Source organism: Athene cunicularia (genome assembly GCF_003259725.1).
Source record: "Athene cunicularia isolate RWA chromosome 1 unlocalized genomic scaffold, athCun1 chr1_part2, whole genome shotgun sequence".
Classification (NCBI taxonomy): Eukaryota; Metazoa; Chordata; class Aves; order Strigiformes; family Strigidae; genus Athene; species Athene cunicularia.
In genome coordinates, this window is record NW_020799092.1 from 25,307,938 (window position 1) to 25,315,221 (window position 7,284).

The following is a 7,284-nucleotide window of genomic DNA, read 5'->3' on the forward strand; positions in this document are numbered from 1 at the left end:
GCCTGGCGCTGGCTCCTTGGCTCCAGAAACTCATCCCCAATGAGATGAGATGATAGCTCTAACAAGAGATGTCCTCCCGAAACTTAATGTTTCTCGAGTTTTAGCACAAATCTGAGCCAGTTTGGTGTCCAGTGTGCTAATCACAGAACCATTGGAGGAGGCTCCCGGAGGTGATGGGTGTGAAAACAAGGTGTGCTGTATTTTGTGAGATACCCGTGCCATGCTGCTTCATTTTTGGATCTGCTGGAGCTCAGGCAGGAGCTAGCTATTAAGCAGTTCAACTTAAGGCGAGCACTTTGGCAGCTTTTGAATATTTGCGCTGATATGTGTGCACGTACTGTGAGCAGCACACCCAGAAGATCTGACACACTGAACTTACTGAATATGCGCCACACAAATGACAAGCATATGTGCAGCAAACAGCTGCTCCAGCCAAGCTCAGAGGCATCTGGAGATCTTAGTCCAAAGTCCTCAGATTTCACCTGGGTAAGTGTTTCAGCTGGAAAAAGAGGGCTTTTCTGGGGAATGTTGGTCAGGCAAATGCTGTACTTGCAGGGCAAATAAAGATGCTTGCATCCAGTACAAGATGGCTGCAGAGTAGAGTAGATAAAAGTCTATGATTTAAGAAACTGAATAGTATTCAGGAACAATCTCCTAAATCAGCTGGGGCTCTGGCACATATTGCCTTCCCCAGTTATGTGATCCTCTCCATGCCAACGTTTCAGATGGGGGAAGGAATCAATTTAATTCATTTAAAGCCCTGAGTAAGGGTTTATACGTGTGACAAAAAAATGAAATTTGTTTTCTTAGCTAGACCAGCCAAATAGTTAATTCTTTTGAAAGAAGACTTCTTTACAAGACTAATATGGCTTTTTAAATGGATGTCCTAGGTTGCATCAGACTTATTGCTGAGGACTTGGTTAACTAGGAACTCATCTCATGTGATTACAGGACAAGCTGCAGAATCTGCTTTGCCTATTTACCATATGTATCTTGTTCTTTATACATATATTGCACGAGAAGGCCACAACCTGGTCCTATAGTGCTCTAATTCCAGCATCGTGGTACACACTGAACAGGAGCAGCAAGAGAAAGAAGAGAATTAACCCTCCAGACATGAACAGCATCTCACTGAAGTCGGCTGAAGAGACCCTAATTGCAAACTACCTGAAACTAAGCCTCGTGAAACCAAAAAAAAACCCACCAAAAGGCTCTTGGGGGGGAAAAAAAAAAAAAAAAAGTCTTATTGAAAAAGCAGCAAGACATCCACCTGAAGAGCAGCAGAAGGAGCTGGTGCAGATGTGGGAGATGAGGAAGCTGTGCTGGGCTGCACCTCCTGGGTCACAGTTTCGGCAGAGTTAGGCATCCAGCTGGAGCCACAGCCTCTCCCAGGGTTAACAGAGCGTCTTGGCTGCCCTCGTGCCCAGCTTCTACTCGCTCTTTTGTATGAGAAGGCAAGATGTAGTTGGGCATCTCCGTAAGGTGGCTCACCCAGCTTTGCAAACTCCCAGGCATTACCCCTGAAGTGACCCACCCATGGAAGAGGAGTTGTGGAAGGCAAGAAAAGCTCGATGAAAGCATTGAGCGGGTCATCATACACATGGCCCAGAGATCCGTGTGTGCCAGGAAGCTCTCAAGACTTTCTGTCTGTCAAGTGGATGAGCAAAATCATCAGTATTTTTGTGATCCTCAGCTGTGCTCGTGGAAACGGCTAGCTTCCTCAAGACAAGACAGAGAAGGGACGGGTCAGCAAGGGAGGATTTCTTTCACCAACAGAGAAGTCTGCAGTTTGACAGGCTCGTAGTAAACATAAATTAACAAGCAGGTCGTGGTTTACCCGCTGAAACTTTGCAGCAGCAGCTACTAAGAATAATGGTGGGGATTTCCCTTGTATGCCAACTGTAGCTATAATTAGACCATTTAGATATTATCTTCCTAACAAAGAAAATTGCTCAGCTCCACAATGCCTGCTACTGCTGACTATGGAAGTTCCCCCATATATTTATTTACACAAAATCGAAGATCTGAACTCAGTTTTCTTTGCAGAAGCAAAACTCCCCCTGGCTCAGAGGGATCCCTACCCCAAGTAGATCAGGATTAGCCTTCTAGATAGCGGGAGTAAGAAGATATTTAGTTATTTACACTGTTCTCCTCTTTCCTTCCCCCTTTACTTGCATTCCCTGAGAGACTTGCTCTCTTTTGAGTGATGAGCTGTAAACAATGCAATACACATTACAAATCCTGAGTGCAAAGAGGATGGGTAATGGTTTCGAAAATATGAAATACCACGTAGTCACTCCACCGGCACCAAGAAATCCCTTCAACTCCCAAACAAGCTGCCAATTACTGAATTTACACACAATATGGAAGAGCCAGATCTTCCTCCAAGCTCCTTTAGGCAAACAGAGGACCGCTGAGGTCTAGTCCAAAGACTTACTTCCCAGCTGGGTTCCCCACCCTGCTCCCAGTTTCGCTGGGCACTAGTATCTTTCCTGGGAACATCCTTTCACCACCTTACTGTCCCACTCGCCCTGAAATGGGGTTAGCCTGTTTCCTATAGGACAGGACTGAAAAACTTAATGCATAAAAGCCTGAATTCACTTCCAAGGAAAATTTGGTTTGCACGGCATTTAGGCATCACCCCATCAGCTACTCTTTCAACCTGTTATTCCACCTGCCAGCAGACAAAAAGTATATACGCATTTTTTTTAGCTAATTGTCATGCTAATGAGAAATATTAGACCCAGGGGGGTTCAGTATTGTTGCCTTATAAAGGAAAAATGTCGAAATTGTTTAAGGTGGCTGTTAATAAACACTTTGCGCACCTGCTGATCTCTCTGCAGCAACATGAGGAGACTTCACCTCACCTCCCCAGATAGAAATGCAAACTGAAGTCATGCAGTTTGCTTCAGGCCATTCTCACCTACGCTGCAGCCCTGAGTCTGTATCTTCTCGGCAAGCTCACTCCTTCCAGAGCTGGGAAAACAGAAAGAAAGATAGAAATACCTTGTCTGAGAGCTGACAAGAAATGAATTTGAGTTCTTGTGTCTTGCTGTTGTCAAAAAACGGAGTGTTTGTAGAGACACACTTTTTACAGGGTCGATCTTGAACCCCTTGCAGGATGAGAAGCCTAAAGTCAGTAGTTTTTCTTACATCTCTGCTACCACTGTTGCGGATGTAATTCTTTGCTTTGCATCCTGTGCTAACAAACTCTCAATTTCTTTTCCAGCTGCTGGTTAGACCCCCAGGAGCTCCTTCCTGGTGGGGAAATACCCAGCACTGACCAAACCAAAAGAATCCAACCGAGATCACAGAATCATCTTGGTTGGAAAGGACCTTGAAGATCATCTACTCCAACCATGACCCTCACCCTGACCGTTCCCAACTCCCCCAGATCCCTCAGCGCTGGCTCAGCCCGACTCTTCAACCCCTCCAGGGATCCCGGGGACTCCCCCCTGCCCTGGGCAGCCCATTCCAACACCCAACAGCCCCTTCTGCACAGAAATCCTTCCTCAGAGCCAGCCTGACCCTGCCCTGGGCAGCTTGAGGCCATTCCCTCGGGGCCTGGCGCTGGGGCCTTGGCTCCAGAGACTCATCCCCCCTCTCTGCCCCCTCCTGGCAGGGAGTTGCAGAGGGCCAGGAGGTCTCCCCTCAGCCTCCTCTTCTCCAGACTGAACCCCCCCAGTTCCCCCAGCCGCTCCCCAGCAGACCTGTGCTCCAGACCCTGCCCCAGCTCCGTTGCCCTTCTCTGGCCACGCTCGAGTCATTCAAAGGCCTTTTTGGGGTGAGGAGCCCAAAACTGAACCCACTCAGCGAGGGGCGGCCTCCCCAGTGCCGAGCCCAGGGCTCAGATCCCTTCCCTGTCCCTGCTGGCCACACCAGTGCTGACACAAGCCAGGATGCCTTTGGCCTTCTTGGTCCCTGGGCACACTGCTGGCTCCTGTTCAGACGGCTGTCAATCAACACCCCCAGGTCCCTCTCTGACTGGCAGTGCAGAGGAGTGTAAAGGATGGCATCACTGCATAGTGGTTGCCTGTTTCTAACATCCAAGAATTCACGGATGCCAAGAGGCAGCTGCTGTCACACACCTCATGTTATCTGCTCACTTCAGCTGCGCAACAAACCCCTGCACAGTCCGGAGGGGAGCAAAGACAGGAGGAGTGCAAGGTGTTAGGACACTTTTATATCTTTCCGATGTCATGGCTTTGCTTATTCTGCAGACCTGGGACTCACATTAGCCTAAGCAGCATGTGTGCACCCCTCCAAGTCCTCCAAAGGTCTTCACACAGAGTCATGAAGCCACTTTCATTAACCTTTAGCCCAAGGAGGGGGCAGAAGGACAGACCCACCTGGGTTCCTGGGGAAGCCAGGAAGGGAAGGGCATGGGCAGCCCCAGAAAACTGTAAAAAGGATTAGGATATTCCTACCATGGAACTGATTCATGCATGAATCAGGAAGGAGCTGAGATTTAAGGTCTGTCAGACAGACAGTTTAAGCCTGGCTGGGCAGAGAGGGAGCCTGTGGCTGCTGCTTTGAGGAAGAAGCATTACTTTGAGTTTTCCTCTGTACTAAAAGGCAAAAACCAGAGAAGTGGGCTCCGTCTTGACTATCCCTCAGCCTGGTGAGAGTAGCTCATGGCTGTAGCATCACTCTCTGGCTGAAGCTTTTAGTTCCCCTGCGACCTCTTGGTGAAGTCTACAAGCTACCGTGTTGTAAGCCACAGGAGTTTCTCCACACTTGACATCTTCTGCCCTCTCACAAGCACCTCCCGAAGAGTCTTAACTGGGTGTCTGCAGAAATAGGCATGACTTGCACCTTACCTATGGATGTCAGGAGTTACTCCAGACCACTTTTCTGACATTATTTAGTCATCTGAAGAGGCCAACTAGATGTATAGCAATGCTGCCATCTACATATTTGGATACTCAAACACTGCAGCCCTGAGGCTGTGTACGCACATTCTCTTGTAGCTGCAGCCCTGCTTGTTAAAGACATTACGCCAGCCTCTCCACAGCTGCTCTTCAGTCCCCTGCCAAGGCTGCCAGCCCCCCAGGTCTGCCTGATTATCTGTCAGCATGACCAGTTCCAAACACATTCCGGCTAAAGGAGAGAGACCAGCAAAGACTCGCGCCTTAGACCATTTCAATTAACCCGGTTTACGTCAAATCAACCCAAAGCTTTGTTCAGAGCTCTGAGCAAACCTGAGTTACTTTGGCGTTTGAAAAAAAAAAAAAAAGTTACCGTTTTTACAGTTACCTCAGCACTTGGTGTAAAATAGCAGACCTCTGATCTAAGCTCTGCTAAACGAAGCTGTTTTTAAACCCGGAGAGGTTAGAGCCATTTGCACTGATAAACTGGAAACTTGCTTCATAAATGCGAAAATGCCATAGGAAAGTTTGTTTCACGGTGTTTCCAGGCTGACTGTAATTACCACGTTTCCTTAAAATTTTCAGCCCTTAGATGAGCGAACCAATTCTTCACACTTTTACAGCGGTATAAATCAGCCTTTACTACGCTTGAAGGATATGAGGTTAGGTTCAGAGCACAGGATCCCAGACATGACATTTACCCGTTGGCACACGTTCCCCAACAGCCAGGAACACGGCTCCTGCGTTTAGGCAGCGTAGCACAACAGGGGCTTTCTGTGCCATTATACCGTGTAGGAACTGCAGGTGATGATGACCGTACGTATAGGTGATACAATAGATAATGCTGGAAAGAGACATACCAGAAGGTAGGATTCCCTGCTTGTATCACACAGCTGGAGGCACCAGACATCCCCTCCCCTAAATCCTAAAGGGGTTTAGTATCTTACAGAATTTCCTTGCTGCTCTTGACAGAACCATCTCGGTTGGAAAAGACCTTGCAGCCCCTCCAGCCCAGCCATGAGCCTCCCCCTGACCCTTCCCAACTCCCCCAGATCCCTCAGCACTGGTTCAGCCCGGCTCTTCAACCCCTCCAGGGATCCCGGGGACTCCCCCCTGCCCTGGGCAGCCCATTCCAACGCCCAACAGCCCCTTCTGCACAGAAATGCTTCCTCAGAGCCAGCCTGACCCTGCCCTGGGCAGCTTGAGGCCATTCCCTCGGGGCCTGGCGCTGGGGCCTTGGCTCCAGAGACTCATCCCCCCTCTCTGCCCCCTCCTGGCAGGGAGTTGCAGAGGGCCAGGAGGTCTCCCCTCAGCCTCCTCTTCTCCAGACTGAACCCCCCCAGTTCCCCCAGCCGCTCCCCAGCAGACAGTGATGCTTTTCAGGGGGCTCTGCCACCCCGTGAGGGTTCAGATCCTGCCAGCAGCCAAGCATCTAATTCCTGGGGAGTGGTAGGAGCTCAAATCCCTTTGGGGATGCTGAGCCTCTCCGTTTGGATGAGCTGTGGGTAAAGGGGAACAGTCTAGAGCAGCCTGAATGATTTGTTCAAAATCTCTCCCAAACTGAAATTGAATTAGCAGGAGATCTGTGTTTTGTTTTGGTTCTTAAGTAGAAACAGCTGGGGCGAATGGATGAGGGGGGGAATAAAAAGCTGCTTAATCAGCCTTACTTTTGGGCAACTGCGTGGAGATCTCCCCACAGGGCTGGGTTCCTGCTTCCCATGCGCATCTACTAGCATGTCTTCTCGGAGTTTTTATTTTTCAGTTTGAAAATGTAGGTCAGCGATAGAGCGTAAGTCACACCACGCTGGAATATGTAGGTCAGGCGAACTGTACCAAGAAAAGAAGGGAAAAAAAAAAAGAAAGAAATTTTACAACTGCTTCCAGCAGGAAAAGGCCACACTGGGAATTGGGCTTTTGAATGGGATATCCTCTCCCGATCCAAGTGCCCCGGCTGGGACACCCAGCAGTTTGCAGCCAAGAATAACAGGAGGATCAGAGAAGGGGAAAGGGGGGAGAAAGGGAGGGCAGGGGGTCTGACCAGCTCGTATGACCCTCCGTTAGAGACTTATAAAAAGGGCTGGTACGAGCTCATTTTTCATGAGTTTTAATCCCTCCTGCTTATGATGCTGAGCCAAGGGTTTTTCTGGAGAATCTGAGTCACAAGGCTTGCAGCTGGAAAGAGAGGATTGATAGCGGCGGCTCCGCAGGCACAACCATGTCTGGAGAGCTGGGAGGGGAGCAGCAAAGCCACCGGTTTTCAACAACACCACAGCTTGTCTTTGAAGGGATGGGGAAAGAGAGGGAGGAACACACCAGAAATATTAGGAAGGGGAAGACCGTTGTTGTCCTTATGTCATTGTTTCTACTGCTGCTCTCAGGAGCTCCTGGCGTAGAGGATTTCTATAAACGGGGTTGT

At 49.2% G+C, this 7,284-nt stretch overlaps 1 long non-coding RNA gene across 1 annotated transcript in view; it reads right to left on the reverse strand.

Moving 5' to 3' along the window:
- Positions 1–2,874: 2,874 nt before the first annotated feature.
- LOC113491618 overlaps positions 2,875–7,284 on the reverse strand; it is a 22,670-nt gene continuing 18,260 nt past the window's right edge. The window contains exon 3 of the long non-coding RNA XR_003397630.1: positions 2,875–2,976. This is a non-coding gene — a long non-coding RNA (uncharacterized LOC113491618). The remainder of the gene's footprint in view (positions 2,977–7,284) is intronic.